Genomic DNA, 23414 nt, shown 5'->3' on the forward strand with positions numbered 1-23414 from the left:
GTGTGACTCTGAAAAATGAAGTAAGAAGAGACTAATTTTTTACATCAAATTTGCAGCACAGGCATACATGCCAACATTTCAGAAGAGCAAAGTGGGAGATTTAAAAAAAATCAAAAAAAAATCGGGATAATGGGGCCTTCAATCGGGTTTCTGTCATGTATGGACTTCGGAAGCGTGCTGCTGCAGGATCGGACATTTGAAAGCAAATTCACATGTTTTTTTTTATCACCTTTCAGAAGCATGGAGCGCAGTGGCAGAGAAAGAGGGGGATGCAAGAGTTTGCACTGGCCTGGCAGGTTGCGGTCAGTGCATACACCCCCCTCCCTCCCCCGTCAGCCCGGGCTGAAACAGCTTCCGGGCACGCACGCAGCCGCGCCCCTCTCCTCTCCCCCCCCCCCCCCAGTACTTCACAGGTGTTTAAAAGACCATTCGGTTGTTAATGGGGCTTTGTTGGTTTTTCACCCCTTCTAGAGCCCCTGCATCGCCATTCTGACTATTGCTGGAAGAATTAGCACGTTACACATTACCAAGCCCTGTCAGCTGAAACCCCGAGGAATCGGGTTTTTGCTTGCAGGAATCGGGAGGCGGGAGACTAGCCTTGAAATCGGTAGTCTCCCGCCTGAATCGGGAGTGTTGGCATGTATGCACAGGAGTCAAGTAATGATGTGAAAATTCATGAGATGGGGGCGTGTCCAAGTTGGCGCCCATGTAGGAGCATTTCCTCGGGGCTCTGCCGTGCCACACCACGAGACAGCGGATTCCCGGTGCTGTGATCGGATCCCAGCCCAGGTGCGGAGCCACAGTCATCGGTGGTGTCTGTTAGCCCCTCTGATCGATGTAAAAAGGTGCAAGAGCAGAGGAACGGAAGTTAGAAGAGAAGGTGAGGAGCCAACAAGGCAAAATGGCAGCAGAGGGAAGCTGCAGTAGCTCCTGATCACCGGAGCTGCTGTGGTGCGTGACGCCCATCTGCAGAGCCCTTGCATCAGTGCAGACACCGAGACGGAGACAGCGGCATCCCGGCCAGTTGGAGCACAGACTGCGGAAAGGCGGGGGGATGGCGGGAGAGCGCTTCTTCCCTCACCCCTCCACCACTGTACTAAAACTGCAGGCCGGCATCCTGTAGGCACCAGGCCTACATCTTGACTGCAGCGTGTTGACAGCCTGCAGCTGGAGTCTTCAGCCTGAGGTGAGAGCGCAGCCGAGGCCAGCACAACCCCACCAGCGATCATGCAGAGCGGCCGGGCGCTAGGTGAGCACTGAACCAGGCGCAGGGGGGAGACACGAAAGGCACTCACTGGGGGGGGGGGGGGGCAAGGTGTCGTTCTAACTGCTGAGTGCTGTGAGAAGTTGGCCTGATATATGCTGTCCACTAATTATAGTGGGCACCTTGTATCAGTCCCAACAACCCCTTATGGTGAATTGGTTAAAGACAACCTTTATTGAAAGCTATCCTAATGAAAGGACAACCACACCAGGTATATATTTAAAATATATGCATTTAGGATAAAACACACCCATCTAGTCTCTTTATGAGACTGGAGTTCGAAGTACTTGATTTACAAGTTAGCAATCAACAGTAATAGCACAAATACACGTTTGGGCCCTAGGGGCGTACCAAACCATATACCAATAAAGTGATATAAGAACCACAACTGAACTAGACAAAAGGCCTAGAGCCTGTAGAATCGCTGGGACCCCAAGGAACCACCCAAGGGGACCCACGGGGGCCGTGTGCAGTGTGTAAACACAACCGCGGGTTCCTGTTAGCTTCTATGGGCAATGTCGCGGTTGGAAAATTAAAGATTAGGGACACTTATAATCGAGTTAAGACCAAACCCTTTTGGACTTAGGCAGTTCTAGGGCTAGCACCCACGGGAGCACCGGAGTACTCGTGTTACCTCACCCAGGGAAGCTGGGTGCATAGGTGTCTTTTGGTGTCGGGTCGCGTCGTCGATTTCAATGGAAGCTGGCAAAGAAGTGCTGCTGCCGTGAAGAGGAGAAGTGTCCGAAGCGATCCAAGCCTGGATCTAGAATGGAAGGAACCTGAAAGCAGAGGGGACAGAGTCTGGGTCACTTGCCAGTGACCAGGGGCACGATGGACCAATGTCCACAGATGTCGGGTGCTTCAGGTGAGTTGACGGGTGTCTTGACTCTTCAGCCACGAGGTCCAGGAGGCGTCGACGAAGTTCATGAGCCGGATTCTAGCTGTCCCACGAAGTCTTTCGAGTGCTGCGGTGCCTGCGACCAGAATGGACCCAACAAGCCTTGGCAACGGCAAGTCTCGTGTAAAGAGAAGAAGGACGTCGGTGCAGACCAGCAAGGTCTGAGCGACTCACCCAGTGAGGGTAAGTCAGGGCACGTCTGGAGCAACCAGGGAAGCCCAAGCAGAAGAGGAGTTGCCTTCGTGGGGACCCACTAGCCAATGGCCTAGCGATCACGAAGGAGCCTCGAGCGGTCGCACTGGAACCCGGCCCACGGGTCACTCGTGGAGTGGAGGCCAGAGATCATCGGTGCAGTCAGTGCTCAAGGCTGGGGCTACTCGGAGCCCAAAGCAGAACTTCTAGGATAAACAGGAAGTCGATGTACCAGCAATAGTACGCGGTGTCCAGGGGTCACGGTTCCTCGTCACTCGCCTCAGAACTGGCGGGGGGGTAGTTTTCCAAAGCGTTTGACACTAAACACAACATGTTTCCGTGCAGCCACCCCAAAGTTAGCATTTACCGCAAGGTTATCATGCACTTAAGAGTATATGGTCAGGCTGCACCACAAACAGCATCAGAGGAGGTACTCCGAACGCTGCAGAGTGGCTCTGCTCTTACAGGGGCACCCTCTCACATAAAAACCAAGCACTCTGCCTTCAGGATTGTTAAGGCCTGTCATAGGAGTGACTTATAGGTTTTATATGTGTGTGCAATGGTAGTGATATAGGTAGCCTATGCCACTGTAAGGAGTGCAAGCACACCCTTACCCAGGCTGCAGTAGCAGATCTGTGGTGCACTTTTTGAGTGCTTCCCAGGGGTGGCATAATACATGCTTCAGACCCTTGGTTGGTACATAGTATACCATATACTAGGGGCTTATAAGGCACTCCAGAATCCAATTAGATATGTACCTAATGTACATGGAAACCATTTTACAGAAAAAGCAGATAGACTGGGGCCCTGAATAGCAGGGTCCTAGTAAGTAAGTCATAAACCAGCAAAACACCAGGAAAAATGTGGGGGCAACCATATAGTCAGATTCCACCTTCCTACAAGCGCAACACCCAACAGCATGATCATGATGCCTGTAATAAGACTTCGCCTGCCGGAGAGGAAGCAGTGAAGGGGAAACAAAACGGAGCTAAAAGACTGCAAAGTGAGCAAGAGGCCTGGCAATCAGGAGGCACATGAGAGCACTGACTAGCAGCACTGTAACAGGCCTAGGCCCATCGAAAAGTAGCCGAAGCAGCACGCAACCCAGCCACCCTAGACCAGGGAAAGGAGCCAATATCTGAAGACCCCCGCTCTGGGTAACCAGGGAGCAGCTGCATCACGCAGTGAAACTAGCAAGAGGCACAAGAAGATGCCGGGTGGAGAATGAACTGCTGGGTGCGCTGGCAATAGAGGAGCCCAAGCGAATCTGCAACAGTGAGCGGTCCAGAGAATCGGCAGTCACTGGGAGACACACCCTAGCACTGGGACCTTCCGGCCAAGACAGGACCGGCACCTTCCGGCCAAGACACGTGGACTGGGAGGAGTAGGGACCACGCCAAGGCCAAAAGGAAAGCACCTGGTGCCCGCTCTCCCCGGGTGAGTCACACTAAAGCTACACCGATTGTCGCGCAGACGCCCTGCAAACTGACTCTAGGCCTGGAGGGGCAGCCTGCGCTCAGAGAAACACAGCCAGTTGGAATGAGAGTGCACACACACTCCACACCACCAGGAGGCAAAATTGGCGAACACCAGGACCAAAAAAGACCCCTCCATGAAAGACCTCTTCACGAAAACCCCCTCCAATCGTACAGGGCAGGCCCCGGAGGCGACTTCACTGGAACGCAAGTCGATGGGAGCAGCGCAAGAGCAGGAAGCAGGCAAGGAGGGCCCAGTCACACGTGGTTTAATGAAGTCCCTGTTTGGCATATTGAGAGGCGACATTGCAACACTGAGGACAGAGATGGGCAATGATATGAAGGATCTGCACCGTGAAGTGGGCGAACTGGAACAGCAGGTGGACACCGTGGAGAAGTTGCGCAATGCCAGAGAAGAGGAGCTGGAACTGTGCCGTAGCAAAATAGTTGAACTCAAAGACCACAATGCGGACCTTAACTACTACTTAGAAGACCTGGAAAACAGGTCCCGGAGATCCAATATAAAAATTAAAGGGATACCGCTTCAGGCAGATGGAAAATCGCCTAGAGGATTTCGTTTTACGGCTGTTCCGCCAGATTGTCCCAGAACTGTAAGACACTGAGATCCCTCTGGATCGCACACATAGAGTGGGTCGTCCGTTCCAATCCCAGGTATCCCTCAGGACATCCTTACATGTCTACACAACAACCGCCGGAAAGAACTTATAATGAACGCGGTACGCAACCAAATTCACGTCATGTTTGAAGAGATCAAGGTGCGCCTATTCCAAGACCTCTCTACCATCACTCTACAGCGCCGCTGCAATATGAAACCTATTACAGATTTCTTGAGGGAGAAAGGTGTGCATTCCAGATGGAGTCACCCCTTCTGCCTTGTGTTTGTATGGAATGGAGAGACGCACTCAACCTGTGCCCCCGGTGAGGCAGCGGCGATCCTTGAACTCGACTTGGAGCCGACGTGGCAGCTCCCTCTCGCCCTCTCTGGTATCAGGCCGGCAGAGGAGCCCAAAAACCGACTCCCAAACCGGCCACAACCAAAAGCTTCAGGGAACGGTCGGCTTTGGTTCAACACCTTACCAAGCAAGACTCTGCACCGGAACAAGAGGACAAATGAAGGTCTTAGAGATCGGAGCTCAGCTGTGAACTCTGCCACTATGGAATAGACTGACCATGGCAAAATAACAGACGGCCTCAGTCGGGCACAGATTATGGGCAATGTAAGCCTGACCCCGGGCTCACTCCAGGGTTGAGTAGTGATACTAGCGAGCGTCAGCGGAGGACTCCATCAACTGTCAATATCCTAGACGACCCTTGTCGCTTACTGATGACATGGACCCCTACTGCGTATACACTGGTTTTTCACCACTTGGTGACTTTGTTATTTACATTTCACTGTATGTTTCCTTAAAAACAAGCCCATGCACCGCCCACACCTACATATGTCCCGATCCATCAAGTAGAGAGGGAGCACAGTGTCACTTTCTAGAGCCACTACTATGCTTCACATTGAAACCCTGTCATGGCACGGGTGGTTAGCCTTAATGTGAGTAGCCTGAACTCTCCGGCAAAGAGAATAGCACTGTTGATACAATTAAAGGCAACACAATGTGATATATGCCTCCTGCAAAAGACCGACCTTGTTAAAAAGGACTGGGTCATATGCAGTCAAAGTGGTTCGACCGCCAATTCTGGTCGACTGGACCGAGCAAGAGAGCGGGGGTAGCTATACTACTTGCAACACACTTTCAAGATCGGGTCAGTCAAACGCACTCGGAGATCACAGGCCGCATGATAGGCTTGCAGATCGCCCTCCCCAATGCACCATCACAATTGCAAGCCTTTATGCACCTAACGTTCACCAGGAACCTTCTACCCGTCAGGCAATTGGCTCCATCCTCACTACACCAGACGCCAATATTCTCATTGGGGGGACTTCAACATAGTTTGAGACGCTTCATTGGACAGGACTCCCCAGAGAGTAAGTATAGCAGGAGCACTCACCCTGCCGGGGATTCAATGTCTTTCAGACGTGGGGCTGGTTGACGTCTGGAGGGCTCAACAACCCACTACAAAATCGTGCACACATTTCTTTGCCACACATCAGCCATACGCCGGAATTGACTTTTTCCTAGTCTCCACTTCTCTCACTATCCCGCTAGATGAACAGACATACCTAGCTAACACCTTCCCCTTCTCATGGGCCACGCAGGGTAGTTCATATCTAGGCAGATGGGGAACTGACCTCATACCCACCCACCTGGACTGGCTGGGCAAACTTTGGGACTTATTGAGCATGGGAAAACTAACAGCAGTTGTAGACCAAATGCTCCCTAAATTTGAGAAGACATGGGGCCCCTGCCTAAAATATTTATCCAACACCTTCAGAGAACTCAATATATTTATGTATTCTACACCTCACAGCTGGCATACAAACTGACACTTAAGCTACATTGAGATGGAAGTGGGACAACACGGACATCACGAAACACGCGGGCATGGCTTACACACTTTTGTTTTATTGATTTATAAGTTTAAATCATTGGTTACTACCCTCTCACCATCCCCCCTGCCCCCCTTTTTTTCTTCGCCGGCCATTGGTCGTATGCGAAAGATCTGTATTTCCCTCTTTCACAAATAATAAAAAATTGATACAATCCTAAAATGCACGAGAAACTGGTGACATTTCACTGTTCACAGCGATGATCCACCTGCCATTAAATCAAGTGCCTACTTCAAATGTCACCTGATGGTGAAGGAAAGTGTGGTGACGAGCTCTTGCAGTGCAAGTCAAACATCTGTATTGCATGGTCAGTTTATACGTGGGAGTCCTTTGCTAGCACCATTAAGCATGCCAGTGGCGGCTGGTGACATTTGAAAGTGGCGAGGCATAAAACAATTGTACTTCACTGCGTCGAGCGAAAACACATGCACTCTCCTGGTGTGCTTAGCTAAAAAACGAAAGAAAAAAGTAGTGCCTTAATAGTGAGCAGTGGAAGGACACAAGTAATGCCCAACACCTGCAACCATGGGCGCCATATAAGCACTTTCAACCTGCATCTGACAATCTGCCTGGATCTCTGACTCTGACAGACGCAAGTTAGTGATACCATCACATAAAGTACTTTTAAACCTACTGTACACTACAGTGCTTTCATCTTTCACAGTATCCTTACACATGAACCAATAAAACTGCCTCGATAAAAGATTGCCCAATCCAATCACCTATTATTTACATGCTTGTGATTAACCCAATCAAGGTCGGCCTTCAATCTAAAAACACTCTTTGTAAATGTTATAAAGCATTTCGTTTCTGAACAATAAAAGTACTGCAAGGCGAACACACCTGAAACTCGAGAGATGCAAGTGGGAAGGTCGAACGTGATGTTCTCATACGACCAATTTGCAAATCACACCTGGGCACCATGGCGTCTTGTTCCGAGTCCACTCCTGGATTTTCCTCGGCCCTTAGGCACAAGGCCAGTAAACGTGAGTTGCTTTCAGACAAAAAAATAAATGCACTGTAGCCGCCTTGACTGCGCACGAACATGCTCTAAGCTCATGCATTCTAAGAGTCGCTGCCTTGCCCTTTACAGATGTCGCCAGGGTCCCAGTGCTTTCTTAAAACCCAGCCCAAAGCATTGCGGGAGCTCTGGTCACTTCCAATTGCTTCACCTGCAGCTGTCTTATAAATCGGCCATTAATCCCTTCAGGAAGAAATATGCCTTCTTCTTGTAACCAGTATTAGCGAAATATAAAAGTCCTGATTAGATTCTTTGGGGGACATTTCCCAACAGTAGTAGTCATTGTTTAAACGGTTGTCTGGAGGAATCAAGTTAGTTGAGATAACTATAACTCGCGCGACCGCCACTCTATCACAAGGATGATGTCATCAGTGATGTCATGAGTGATGCCACTGACCATGTCATGAATGATGTAATATGTGACGTCATGAGCAGAGGATTGCGGGCGCGCGAGTTATAGTTATCTCAACTAACTATAACAGGGGAATTTCATTGGTTTTTTACGAGTGAAATATCCACCTAACTATAACATGTGTGAAACCTGTGGTTTTTTTAAGTGAATATATATATATACAGGTACAGTTCTTTTGTTCCAATGTATATTGGAAAGAAAAAGAAACGTGATTAAAAAGAAGTGGGGTATTGAAGTGAAAGTAAATAATAAGTCTCAATATGTATGTTCCGTATAGTGAAGGTTTTTAGACACTAAATATTAAAATTGGTATATGGTAATTTTAACACCTTAAATTATTCATCATCAATTGTCATAAAATCAGTGTATTTATATAGAAGACTTTTTTACAAATAGTGTGTGTATAGATTATTTTTTACTGAGTGTATATTTATTAATTTATATTCACATTGAGACAATCTTACATCCACTGAATTGTACTTTAATGAGATTGATAGCTTGCTTTAACTAAAACTCAAATCAGCAAGGCTGGTTCCAACATGGGAGGAGTCTGTTTGCAGTGGCTATGGCATTGTGTCAGTTAATGTGTATACGTTTTATGCACGATTACTAGAATCTTGCCATCAGTGAACAAGGCTGAGTTTCAGCCGAAACGCATTTGATGTGGTCGAAATATAGAACATATCAACAAAAAGCTCACCCGCTGTGTCGTCTCCGTCCTTGGAGGTTTTTGAGGAGGAATGATCAATACGTACCCATCATGCTGGATACACGAGGACAAACCGCCCCTCGGCTTGGAGCTTGGCAGCAGTCAGTAAGCTGTGGATGTGAAGGTTTGCAAGCCGCCGAGCCCCCAGCGACACAATTTACGTGTGTATAGCAATGGTAGCTCTGGTAGTGGGATGTCGGAACTGGTGAGTCGGAGGACCCCCCAGGGACCAGATACCCACCCAGGCAGAAACAGGAGCGGGTGACGGGAGATCCGCCGATATAGTTTCCAGTCTTGTGACGTGGGCCACGGAGTCGGGCGGTGAGGGTGAGAGCATAACCAATGCTTGAAAGCTGAAGGCAAGGAGATATGTCGACCAAAGAGATGCAAGACTGGGAGGAGGGCGCATTGAAAATGTTTAGCGAAGAATCTATGACTGAAACAGGTGCAACAAAAAGCAATAGTATGCAGACTACAGGAGGTGATCTGAATCATAAATTAAATCGACTTGAGAAATTTAAACTAATGGAATTATCCAATTGGTTAGAGTTGAGACGGAATTATCCAAATGGTGGGAGTCGAGGTCATTACAGCAATACATCGAAGTCAGATGGATCCCACGAGGTTTGAGAATTTTAGTGGCTCCTAGCTATGAAGAGCCAAATCCAGACATTGTGCGCGAATGGGGTAGAAATAATAATGAGTCCTCGAGGAGAATGCATGGCTTTCTAATTAACTATGCGGATATCGACAAAGCGAAAATTCTGGAAGAAATGGACAAACAACATGAGATCATGGCCAAAGAAGAAGAGCAGGAAATGATTAAAACATTTCTGCTAGTATGAAAGGAAGACTTATAAAACTGGAGGGAGCAAATACGGTCAGAAAACCCCAAATGTTCCTGCGTAATGAAATCGATAATGATAAAGGACAAATGTATACATTCTTGAGGAAATATGAAAACATTCGCAGGCAGCACCTTTCTGAAGCCACTGCGGTGGGGCAGGATAACCGGTCCAAGCTAAGCAGCATAGTCAGTTCATAGGTGGATACTGACTTAGAAGAGGCAAATAGCACAGTACAACAACAAAAAGGTGCAATCCCTTCAGTTATCGAAGAGTTGGATTTTTTAAGGCAGGAAGGGCAGTTCAATCTCCGCCCAAGATAGTTTCAAGAAAATAGCAAGCCATCAAGAGGAAGAGGCGGAAGAGGCGCAGGGGAGCAAGGAAAAACAAACAACAATCAAGTGAAGGAGAAGACGGGAAAATGGGCCAAGAAATAGAAGAGCCAGTGTTAGAAACATAAAATTCTATCATCAGTCTTACTGATCATATGCTGACAATGAAAGAGATCGACATCTTAAAGCTCAGACTCTCTTTTTGCCCACAGCAAAACAAGGACTATACACAGACAAGGATTGCTCTGTTCAAACTGATAAGGTCTATGAAACTAAAGAAGCTTTTCATGACCCAGCCAAAGAAAAGAAAATTGAAAATGACAACAAATCCGTTGGATTATTCAAATGCGTTACAAGTTGAGGACATGAACTTGATGCTAGAACTTCAAGAACTGGAATTGGCGAATGAGGGCATTCGGGCACAACTGAATGAAGAAATTCTAGTTGGAGAACAAGGACTAGAAACATATGGTGACATTCAGACGAACTTTAAACCAAAGTCCATATTGTTCCACTGATGGCCCCTGATTCCATTGATATTTTCAGTGACAATCCTGAGGGCAGGGCGCTTGGTTCTAAGTGAGAGGGTGCTCCTGCATTAGCAGGACACCCCTGCAGCCTACAGAGTCCATTCTCCCAGGTTGTCAGTGAAGCAGCCACATATTAGTATAGAGGGGCATTAGGCGACCCCGTGATCACCAACTCTAAAATGGCGGAAACAACAAACCATATTGTGTTTGGCATAAAACATGTTGGAATCATACACCCACACCTGTAACCAGTGTGGGAGTATGATTCCACCCCTCAGAAGTGTTTTTCGTGGGGGCCCTCATGTTCCCAGTACCAGCCTTCTAGCTCCGGACAGCACAAAATAGTTGCTGCTGACCAGAAATACATTTCTGCCCTCCTGCTGCTGAGCCAAGCTCGAGGAGGTAGAATGCAGAACAATTGTCATCCTGTCACAGGGTGGTGTGACCACCTCCCAGACAGGAGTTAGTGTATTAGGGCTGGGTGGGTGTACTTGCCAGCGACTGAAAGTCTGCATGAGGGGCACTTTTGGTGTCCCTGTGTATAGTCCACTTCAAACCAGTCCTGGGAGATGTTGGCTCCTGCTTTGGCACGAAACTGGACAATGGACATGGGAGTAACCTCCCCCCTGTCCAGACCCTCCCCTGGGAGGATCCTCTGAATCTTCCCAACCCTCTCCTGTCAGAATGTAGGGGCTTACCTGGCTGTAGGACCCTAGATTAGTCCTGGACAAGATTCAGAACTGAAACCACTGCATTTCGACCATCACCATCTGGGCACTCTGGACTTTGCTGGACTTCATTTGGTCCTGACTTCGTCTCCCTCTCAGTCTGCTGCATCGTCTGTGTAGGACCTGTGGAGCATCCAAGACAACTGAAGATAATCTCCCTTGGAGTGAAGGAGTCACTCCCCTGCATTCGCAGGCACCTCAACGCTGCTGACCAGTCTTCTGATCCCAAGCTCCTACGGACTCTGAAGGGTCCAGCAACACAGGAGGTGGATTTCTATGTCCCTTGAGGCCCGAGCTACCCTCTCACCGAGTTTGAGGCCAGTATCCCTTGTGGGGGCTGCAATACCCGAACCCCTGTGCACCGTGTGTATTTGCATGTGCATGTGCTTGTTGGCAATTACTAGACAAGTGAATTGGGCTCTGAGTAGCCTCAACCTCTGGTGACTTTCTCCACAAAGATCTCCATCCACCTCACACATAGTGCTGCGTGGCTTGCTGTTTTTTGAAGCTGCTTGATGTCCTCCCGCAACTCCTGTGCCTCCGGCCTGTGGGTCCAATTGAGGGTCAACTTTGCTTTCCTTCAGCTCCCCTGGTTTCCCCAGGCCTCTCTTGACTCCTCTGGCTGTGGTGATTTTTCTGGACCTTGCTGGTCCGAACCGTACACTTTCTTGACGTCTTGTGTGGGTTGGTTTTGCCAAGGCTTGTTGTTTCCCCCGCCGGACACCAACCCCTCAACACTCGACATCCTTTGTGGGACAGCTCGTATCCAGCTCCTGGTCATCCTCAGCATTGCCTGGTCCCCACAGCTGCAGAGTCAAGAGCACCGTCAACTATCCTGAAGCACCCAACTTCAGTGGGCATTCGTCTACTGAGCCCCTGGTCACTCTCAAGTGACCTAGACTCTGTCCCCTCTGCTTTCAGGGACTCTTCGACAGGAATCCATGTCTGGATTCCAACGGAAATTCTTCTCCCTTCCAGCAGTGGCATTTTCTCAAAGTCCTCCATTTAGTTTGACGGCGGTTTCCAACACCACTTCACACCTATGCACCCATCTTCCCTGGGATAGGTAACTTGGGTACTTTGATATCCATGGGTGGGGTTGCTCTCCAACCTTCTGTCTTCCACGGGATTTCTTCGAAGTCCACTGGGAAGGGTCCTTAATCTCTAAAACTCCAACCGCGACTTTCACATAGAGTTGTACGGAGCATGCGGTGTGTTCCCACACTGCACCCGTCCTCCGTGGAGTCCCTATCTACTCACCTTGGGTGGTTCCTTGGGGTCCCAGCATTCTACATCCTCTTGACATTGTCCTGACTCGAGTCGTGGTTCTTATACCACTTTCTTAATATATGGTTTGCTCCCTCTCTGGGGCACACTGTGTATAAGTGCTATTTACTGTTATTTCTTTGCTTAAGTATTGTGTGCTTTGTGTATATCTCCATGTAGGAGATACTGAAATGTACTAGAAAGTATTATATAATAAATACATATTTTTATAAATACCTTGTGTGGTTCTCTTTCAGTTAATCACTACTGAAAGATTGCATTCTGGTAAAACAAGCTGCTTTACACTCCTTCAAGAGTTAGCCTGAAGGCTGCTCTCCACAACTACCACTTGGATAGCTCTCTAAGGTTGTCTGAGACCTCTTAAATCACCATAAAGGTTGTCTGGACTGCTGCAAGGTGCCCACTTTAATTAGTGGACATCATATACCAGGCCAGCTTCTCACACCTATGGGTCAGACGGAATTGTAGCTATAAAGCAGAAGAGGAGAAGGCGGTTAATGACCTGAGAAAAAGATTGAAAGCTAGGGGTTACACAGAAGACTGCATTCAAACCTCCACCTCGAAAACTATGTCTAAATCTAGAGAATGAGTTTTATTTAAAAGTAATGATAAAGTGAAACACAAGAACTTTGACTCCCACTTTAGGCTCATTACCACTTATAACACAGAAGAGGCAGCAATAAGAGCCATCATGCATAGGTACTGACACCTGATCAGGAATGACCCAATATTGAGTACTGTACCCCCACGCAGGCCGGGCATTATTTTCACGGGGGCTATATCAATGAGAAAAGATATGGAGAGCAGCAGCCCAGAGAACAGGAAAGAGGTCAAAACAACATGGCTGACTACCAAAAAGGGCTTTAAAAACATGTGGGAGGTGTAAAGCATATCAACATGTCAAAAATACAACACAATACATCTCCCCATGCATGACTCGCACTAAATTCATCAAAGGGCAGTATAATTGTAAGACCGATTGTGCTGTGTACCTACTGAGGTGCCCATTCCATTTGGCAAATATAGGTAGCACATTTCTACCAGTGTACAAGAGAGTCCTTCACCATCTTAGTGCTATTAAAAATCATGATCAGGGCTTCCCAGTAGTGAGACATTTTGAGGAATGCCATAATGGTGAGGCGAAAGTCCTATTCTTTTTTGTGCTGGATGCTGTTCCATCAAATGTGCGAGGAGGAGACACAAAAAGAATGTTAAGGCAACTGTAGTCAAGATATATTATTGAATTAAATACTAAGAATCATTGGGGCCTTAACATGGAAGAAGATCTGCACACGCATCTGTGAAGATATATGAGCAATAAAAGATTGAATAATTATTGACACTCATTGAAGGGGCCTCCATCCTGCTATAGGCCACAGCCACATCACACCCCACCTGAGAGACCTGCACTGGCTCCCCGTCAACAAGAGGATAACCTTCAAGCTCCTCACCCACACACACAAGGCACTCCACAACACCGGACCAGCGTACCTCAACAGACAACTCAGCTTTTACACCCCCACCCGCCAACTACGCTCCGCCGACCTCGCCCTTGCCACAGTCCTCCGCATACGAAGAGCGACCTTCGGCAGCAGTTTGTTCTCCCACCTCGCCGCCAAGACCTGGAACACCCTCCCCACCCACCTACCGCAGACCCAAGACCTAGTCACCTTCAGAAGACTCCTCAAGACCTGGCTTTTCGAGCAGTAGCAGCACAACTCCCCCCTACCCCCCCCCCCCCCCCCCCAGCGCCTTGAGACCCTCATGGGTAAGTAGCGCGCTTTATAAATACTATGATTGATTGATTGATTTTAGGTAGGGGTGAGTTAAACACCAACCAATATAAGTTGAAATGGGAAATGGTGATAGCAATGCACTTTACAGGTGATGCTTTAGAAGGGGATGTCAGTGGAGTCTATTTTATGTTTCATAGAATTGTCAGCTGGCAATCATTTAAACACAGTAACTGTTGCTCACTTGGGCTTAATGGTTTGGAAAGAAAAATTAACATGATTAAAAATAAATGGGGTATTGAAGTGAAAGTATATATTATATTTATAGGAATTAATAAGTCTCAATATGTGTGCTCCGTATAGTGAAGGTTTTTAGATACTAAATATTAAAATTGGTATATGGTAATGTTAACACCTTAAATTATGAATCCTCAATTGTCATAAAATGAGTGTATTTATAAAGAAGACTTTGCAAATAGTGTGTGTATAGATGATTTTTATAAAGAGTGTATATTTATTTATGTATATATTGACATTGAGACAATTTTACATGCACTGAATTGACAATAATGAGATTGATTGCTTGCTTTAACACACAGGAGGTGGGGAGCCAGCAGGGACCACGGGGGCCTTCAGGCTCAATCCGCAGTACAAAATACTGCTAAGTGGATGCCCTGGGTGGGACCAGGGCACCTACAACAGAGGCTGGGCCCCGGGAAATGGCGTGCCTGGGGCTGAAATCGGCCAGAAGGGGGGCCACTCAGCCTCCCTCCCATTATTATTATTTTAAATTAAAAACAAGAGGCCGTAGAGGGGGCCACTCAGCACCCCTGCCTTTAATTAAATGAAAACAATGTTTTAATGCCAGGCTCCTGGGGATGTGGCCTCCCCTATTCAAAATAGGCCTTCCCCGGGGGATGGGGTCACAGCCCCCCTCCATAAAAAAGAAAAAATATACCCACAAGTCACCGGAGGCCTCGTCCCATTTCCTCACCACTCTCAAACACGCCTTCTGGCGCACTGCTGGTTGGGGGATGAAGTCCCCTTAGGTCCAGAGCAAGTCTCACACAGTGGGATTACTGAGAGGTCTTCTGAGAACACACCCCTTTCTCCACCACTCTGCAAAGGCCCTTCTTGGTCCACTGCTGGTTAGGAGGTGAAGTCCCCTTGTATGCTGTTTTTAAAATGTAATATTAAATAAGTTGAGATTTTTAAGAATATAGACAGGGTGAAGTTAGTTATGGCAGCACTGGTCGAGTGAGCAGCCTGACTGGCCGAAAAATCTTGAGTTACAGGCACCCAAGATAAGTGGAACAGGAGGACCTAAAATCTCGCTCTCTCTCTCTCTCTCTCTCTCTCTCTCTCTTCTTAATAAACTCAACTTATTTAACATTGAATTTTAAAAACTGATTTGTTTTTCTTAAGCAGCTCTTGCCAGCAATCAGAAAAAAAACTCAGATTGTGTAATTTCTGTCCAAAAACCACAAACCCAATTTACTTCATGTCTTTCAAATGCTGAACAACTATTGCCATAATTTTCAATAAAATAAATGTTGGTCCCTCAGAAAAACAACATAAAAGCAAAACATCCAGGCATACTAAATCAGCATATACAAAACGGTATTTTCAAGTTTGCCAAAAAACAATTGTTTTTTTATGCAGATTTATATAGCGCATACTCGACCCGATGACATTGGAGCGCTTTACATAAGCACCGGTTACTTGCACATGGACACATTAAGTGATTTGTCCAGAATTACAGGGTGTGGACGCGACCCGAGTCTCGAAACTTGGTTTTGAGCACCAAAGTCGGCAGTCTAGCCATCAGACCACATTCTCACTGGTTTTACTTGCTGAATCTCATATTGTCTCCTTACACTTCTTTTCTCGCCTAATCAATTTATTGAGGACACAGTAGATATCCCAGATAGGGAATGGATTTGGAATAGGCATGCACTTGCTCCACACAGTATCCCCCTCACTGCCACACACTAAGCGGAACAATGTACATCTGGATCTGCCCTTCGTGATCTTCACGCGTCCATGCAATGAAACCCATTAAACATGCAACGCGAGCCCATACCACAGAGGTAAATACGATCTTTTACCTGGGATTTAAGCTGTAGTTTGAGGAGTTTTGTTTATTTACACACTGGTTCCTTGGATCTGGACAATTATTTCATGCATTAGATCTCTATGTTTATTGTAGTATTGTTCAGTCTCCAGCCAAAGAATAAATCCAACTCTGCCAGAGATGATATTCTACTGCACCAGAGTCCAAGCCAAGGTGTGCCAATTACAAGTGACTAATCCTCACTGTGCCAAAGAATAAGGACAGCTGTGCCAGATAACCAGGCCAACTGTGTCAACAATCATCTTAACTTTATCAGTGGATAAGACTAATTGCTGGAAAGGATACTTTAAGCTGTACCAGAGAATAAGTCAAATTGTGTCAGGGGGCACTCCCAACTGTGCTAGAGAACAAGGCCCTCAAACGGATGGGGAGACCCATCACTCAGCCATACATCCTGGAGATTACAGGACACCCAGGATGCAGAAGAAGGAACTAATAACCTGTGTAACCCACTGGGCCACCGTGGTTTGCCAAATACAAAATGGTGAGTGGCACTGATGTGAAGAGACAAAAATATGTTTCATAGCATGGAATAAACTCAGGGCCATTTCATGCTAATCTTCTTCAATAATAATAAAGAATTTCTCAGTTGGCTCACTTTAGAGGGCTCTCAAAGCCAAACGTACCCTATCAAACACAGAAAGTGAATCCGTTGTAAGTTTGTAAATAAGATAAACTCAGTTAATCTATAGTAAAGGTGTTATGTATGCAAGCTGGTTCCATGAATCTGGTTCATTTATTCATAAAATGACAATGGGTCTATTAATATATGTAACAGGGACAACAGGTGTCTAACTTTCATTGTAGTGTCCTCTGTCTCTGAGAGTCCACACTGGAACTCAATTCTGTATCATATTTCTTAAACATGAAGAATATTGGCACACCTGCCTGAGACGTAGATGGTCTATTGGATAATTTCTCTACATTCATGTGGGGAAATACACCTTTTTGCTGTGTTCCTGTCTACATCTTAGAAAGGGCTGTGCCCTTTCTGCAATTTTACTAGTAGGCAGTTGGACGTTTCATGGCAAATTCACAAAGACATGTCAGAGTATATAAAAGAGTGCTATGGTAGTACTCACAAACGTTTTGAAATTCTGACCCATAGTAGTTTTTAAGTGATGCTAAGGTCTGCAACAGAATTGATAATCTAAAGGCAGTATAAAAGTAATTTAGAGATATGTGGAAAGGGGCCATGGAGGTGCTCACTAAGAAGTTTTGTTCCCGGAGTTTTATATAGCGCGAACTTGACCCAAAGATATCAGGTATCAGAGTGCTTTACATAGCACCAGTTGCATTACACAAGGACACATTCATTTTTGTAGGCACAGGGAGATTATATGATTTGCCCAGAATCACAGGATGTTGAGCGTCATTTCCGAGACTCGAACCCGGTTCCCCAGATTTGAGATTGACAGCCCTAGTCATTAAACCACATCCTCTCCCCACAATTAATGTGAGATTCACAAAATCAAGGTCAGATGGACCTTCATGGTCATGGTTGGTGGGACCATGTTGCACCAATTAGCAATCTCCTTTATTTCCCCTTCTTTTCCGAAGCAATTTGCTGCCATCGAACTGAGGAACCAGTGTGGACTGCAGGGACATGCACTTCAGACACCAATTCCTCCCACTTTCACCAGCAAAGCACATCTACCTCCCTTCCTTCCACTAATCTCACCTGCACCTATGAAGGCCCTCGGTTCTGCTCCTTTAGCCCATCACTCACCTATACATCCAACAGCAACCAACCAGGCTTCAATCGGCACAACAGCGGGATGCAGCGCCTACTTAACAAGACCAAGGCACCCCACAGCACTGCCAATCCACCCCCATCACCAGCTTGCTCTAGAAATATCCAGTAACATAACTTAACATAACTTCTAGCAAAGAAATGTCTACTAACAACAATGCATATGGTCACACGACCATACAACAACACAATACTGCTTGATGGAAACCCAGAATGGTACGACAAAGGTGCACAGATGAAGAAAGCGGATAAGCCACAATCATGGTAGACAGCGCTATTAAATTGTTTATAACATAACATAATGCATATGTAACCTTGGCATATGACTACATGTATTTCTTTAATTGTTTTTAGGCGTGTTAAGAAATCAATATTTAACAAAAACTCAACAAAGAAGATACTTAGAACAACCTTTGGGGTTGGCCACTCTCACAGCCGCCAATCCTAGCATATACAGCTGTCAAGTAGGGCTTCTAAATTCTCGGAAACAGATGATTCCCTGATGTAAAAAAATAACCAATCAACTAACAATTTTGTATCTGATTTGCCGCACACTGCTCTTGTATGAAATATATACAAACGAAATAGATGTTAAATATATACCACATGGCTATGAGGTAAAATACAGACCATATGCATAGACATAATTATAATTGCTTTATGTCATAGAATAGAACCAACTTTAGGGCGGTGCGACCGGTGCAGCTGCACGGGCGCTGACCTGGAGGGGTGGCACTGACCTCAGGGGGGTGCTTTGTTTAACAATAACTTACGATTTGAAAGCATCTGCTGCAGAGTTCCTTGTGGGTCCAGCTTACAGGCAGCAATAAAAGTGTCAAGTTACTCTTGTGATTAATGTTCCTGCTAGAGAGAGAGATCAGGGTTTTGTTAAGTGGTAGTTTTGACTCGCCATAAAGTAGCGCAGAGGGTTAATATGCCTGCTGCAAAGAACAGATCTGTACTTTATGTGGCTAGCTGAGTGAATTAGTTAAACCAGTCTTACGCAGCGCTTTAAAACAAATGAAATGTATGTGAGAGAAGGAATATGGAGAGATGAGGGGCACTTTGATCGGGTGGTAGTAAGGGAATCCGAGGAGGCAGACATAAGGATAGGGAGGGGGCAAAATAGACTTTCGCACCAGGCGCCACCATCGAGAAAGCCGACCCTGTTATAGAAACTACTATAAAATATGTAACAATGCAATTTAGAAATCTGTAATCTAATACAGCGTTGTAAACATTTTCGTGCTGCTTTCTTGACTCCATTCCTTCAAAATGGGACAGTTACAGGAGACATCTGAAAAATATCCCTATAAAATGCACATATATACATGGATCACAGGATTAAAGCGTTCTGAAAACCCTGCTGTTTGTCTGGAACTCCCTCTGGCTTGCTCCTGACCACAGCCTGCTCCCCGCCCTTCCACTGAAAGACTTTGACCTACAACAGGCCCCGCCCTGTTCTGTCTAGCTGGGTTGAAACTATTCCCTAAGCCTCTATTAAAACGTCAGGCTCATACTAATCCATGGGATGACCAATGATGAGCTCAGAGTCCTCCATTTCAGATGGTCATCGAAGGAGGGAGGCATGAACTACAACCTGCAATGTGTTATCTTTCCAATCATATATTCCAGTTCTGCCAGAAGATGCCTTTTATTGGACCCGCGCTTCCTGCAGTCTGTTCCTACTGCCAGAAGTAAGTGTATCCTCCACACTGAAGGAGGGGGAGCTGTGCTCTACATAGGACACACTACACCATTTATTTGTGTTGATGATCACACAATAAGGGGTAATATTACATATCTCAGTTGCATACACTGAATTGACCTTGGAAGGATGAAGGGTTGGCCCCGCTGGGATACTTCTGGTCAAAAAAAGGCCTCAGATCAGCTCTATATGGTAAGCGACCACACCAGTCATATTTGTAGATAAATGCTGTACAAAGCATAGGGTTTGGCCTGGCAAATGCCCTTTTTAGGTCTCGCCTGAGCAGCGCGCATGTGCCGCTCTGCAAGACTTATTGTAAGGGGGCTTCAAAAAGCTGACCACACGCTTGTGCTTGTGTGGCCTATTGCTTGCGGTTACCCGCACAGGCGCCATATTTTTTTAATTATCGTACCCAGACACTGGTGCGATAATTCAAAACATATGTCCTGGTGCCCGCTCCCGCGCGCACAGGCTTGTTTAAATTAGCAGCGGGGAGCGCGCAGGCTGCCGTCTGTTCCGGATCAGGTTTCAGCTTTCACTTTTGCGTCTTGCACGCGCACCACTCGTTTAGTTACAGTACTCGCTTATTATTATTTTTTTTTGCCGTCAACCGATCCACTCGCATTCTCTTGCTCACCTGCAAACATACATAATTTAGTTTCTGCCTAAAATACATCGGATACATTTCTTTATTTTGCAGCAGCGGGCTCGAGTTTGTGCATGTGGTGGACACCCTCTGCTTGACAACACTGGCTTTTTAAAATGTCACCTTGGCATCGCACTCCTATTTCTGCGGTCCATAAAAGGCCAAAGAACAGGAGGGAAGCCAGCTTCCTTTTATAGCGGCGCTGCTCTGCCCGGGACTTATTAATGAGCCGTGGTCTGCCTTTTACCTGAAGCACGTTTTTAAATTGAACCATGGGGGAAGAGGTTCGGGGGCTAATAGGTGCTACACTGGCAATTAAGACGCTTTTATCCGGTGGGTTTGTTCACAGACAAGCACACGAGTACCTCTTCTAATGTGTCGCTGTACGAGGATGGGGGCCGCTTCATATTCTTCGCCGCTGAAAGCTCAGTTGTCGATAACCGCGACTCCTCCAGTCTGAAACTAATGGACAAAAAGGGAAATTGTTCTGAATGTCCTCTGCTATAATTTTTTTAATTTTCTCTTTGAATACAAAATTGCACGAGCCAAGCGGCAAAGGTAGGAAAATTTGAGAGAATTAAAGATGCGTCATGTGGGCTTTGTGGAGACTCTTTCCCCGGATGCGCTCGCACGTGTCATTGTTGCTGCTTCTCAAGAAAATATCCATGTGGGGTATATATCCGCAGAAATTGCAAATCCCAGTGAAGTAGCATGGGGGGACTACCTCCCCAGCCGCTGAAGACCAGGGTGTTTTTGGCCAGCTAAGGACTGGATATCGACAGCGTTCGAGGGCTACTTTACAAGTTATCTAAGGAAGAGTGATGGTTGACAGAAGCATAGATAAATGCCTCTCTGAAGCGTGTTTTGTCTGTGAGCTCACAAGGGAGGCTGAGGGTCTCTAAGGGCCTTCGGGGGTGAGTGGATGTGGCAAATGGCTGTGACTGAAGGCAGACTGAGGCAGTGCTTAATTAGTAAAAAAAACAAGCATTGGCATAGCCAATAGGTCTCGCTTTTGAGACCTTATAATTATTTAGTTATGCAGCACAATATCCTTGGTGCAACAATATCAACTGTTGCATGGCTAAACACTTATAAGGTCCCAAAGGCGAGACCTATTGGCTATGCCAATGCTTGTTAATAGGTCTTGCTTTGGCCAGACGAAGAGCGAAGACCGCTGCCAGCACGTTTGTTCCACCACCTGCACTGCTGAGCATAGCCCCTTTCTCCATCCTCCCAAGACGCAGATGTAGATGAGAAACTACAATGATATTATAGGTTGCTGCTTCAGAATGGCTGGTCCTTCCAGAAGGACCCACTGAGGCCCTGTATCTGCCCCCTGTGCACCACAACTTGAAGAAAGGCTGGCTTAGACAGCACATGTGCCTACCAGCCCTGTGGAATTCTGTGGAGCCAACCAGGATGCTTTAAGTTCTTGCCCAGGCCACTCATGAACTCTGATGGGACCGTCCAGTAAAGCACCTCCATCAAGGCCCTAAAGATTCATCCGGCCGGGTAGAACCCGCACCACGTATTCCAACTAATATTTATGATCACATATCAGGGATGCAGAGAGGAGGACATTTTCCTTCCTTGCGGTAGGGAGACAAGTTAGATTTCCTAGCAGGGATAACGGATGTATGACGTTACAACGTATACTTTTACACCGCATGCACTTACAACACAATTTTTACAACGCAACATCCACTACAACGCATTCCATTACATCGCATGACACTACAACGCATTTTTAAAAACTACCTTTACAACGCATTCCATTACATCGCATACTACCTTTACAACGCATACCATTACAACGCATAATATTACATTGCATTTAAGGTAAGTATTGGATAGTATAGGGGTAAAAATTACTATTCTAACTCCAGGGGGTGCAACAGTAGGGTAGGTGTTGGATAGTATAGGGGTAAAAATTACTATTCTAACTCCAGGGGGTGCAACAGTAGGGTAAGTGTTGGATAGTATAGGGGTAAAAATTACTATTCTTACTCCAGGGGGTGCAACAGTAGGGTAAGTGTTGGATAGTATAGGGGTAAAAATTACTATTCTAACTCCAGGGGGTGCAACAGTAGGGTAAGTGTTGGATAGTATAGGGGTAAAAATTACAATTCTAACTCCAGGGGGTGCAACAGTAGGGTAAGTGTTGGATAGTATAGGGGTAAAAATTACTATTCTAACTCCAGGGGGTGCAACAGTAGGGTAAGTGTTGGATAGTGTAGTGTAATATTATGCGTTGTAATGGTATGCATTGTAAAGGTAGTATGCGATGTAATGGAATGCCTTGTAAAGGTAGTTTTTAAAAATGCATTGTAGTGTCATGCGATGTAATGGAATGCGTTGTAGTGGATGTTGCGTTGTAAAAATTGTGTTGTAAGTGTACTGCGTTGTAAAAGTTGCGTTGTAAAGGTTGTTCCCCGGGATAACCCACAGAAAGCGAAATGGTACAAAATACTGGGATCTTCCTGATCAAATGAAGTAAGGGGTATCACCCTGACCTCCAGAGGAGTGGCCACTCCCTGGGGTACATTATCTACTGATTGTGATTGCCTTTCCTCCATCTCCAGGGTCCACCTATGAGGGCCTGTCAGCCCCTCTGGAGTGCACAGGGGATCTTCAAACCAGCTGACAGGGCTCGGTGCTCTTCTGATTCGACTTCCTGAGGAGAGAACCTACCTCTGAGGAGTTCGCTCCTCAGGTGTGAAATGTTCTCAACCTTTTTCTTTTGTACTGGAAGGAGCCTGAGGAAGAACCAGCTCACCTCAGCGTGACAAAAGTTGCTGCAGCCACTCTCTGAACGAAGAGGCCACAGACAAGGACGCCTCTTTCTTTGTTGCTCAAACCAAAGAGCATTTGCTAAGTAGACATCTTAAAATTTTTAAAACATTTTGCGGGATTGACCATACACCCAAGGAAGGGGACTGAAGAGGAGGGATTTTCCTCTAGGCGCTATCTATTTTTGTTTGTTTTTCTTATAGTTGGAACTTTCTTTGAAAACCTTGAGCTGAAGTTACACCAGGTTGTTCTGCTCATGCTTTGTCATTATTTAGAGGTCCATTGTTAATTGAAAGAACTGCTGTTTGAGACTACTGGTAAATTAATTTCTGCAAGCTTTCCCTACCGCCAGATATTGATTTGCCAGAAACTCCCTGATTTTATAAGGCTTTTTTGGGGAGAATTGCTCAGTAGAGTTACTGCTTTGTGGAGTATC

At 46.3% G+C, this 23414-nt stretch overlaps 1 protein-coding gene across 8 annotated transcripts in view; it reads right to left on the reverse strand.

The window, feature by feature from the left end:
- ZNF469 (zinc finger protein 469) overlaps positions 1 to 23414 on the reverse strand; it is a 295216-nt gene that overhangs the window by 217093 nt on the left and 54709 nt on the right. The window lies entirely within an intron of this gene.

Source organism: Triturus cristatus, chromosome 12 (genome assembly GCF_964204655.1).
Source record: "Triturus cristatus chromosome 12, aTriCri1.1, whole genome shotgun sequence".
In the NCBI taxonomy this organism is placed as follows: Eukaryota; Metazoa; Chordata; class Amphibia; order Caudata; family Salamandridae; genus Triturus; species Triturus cristatus.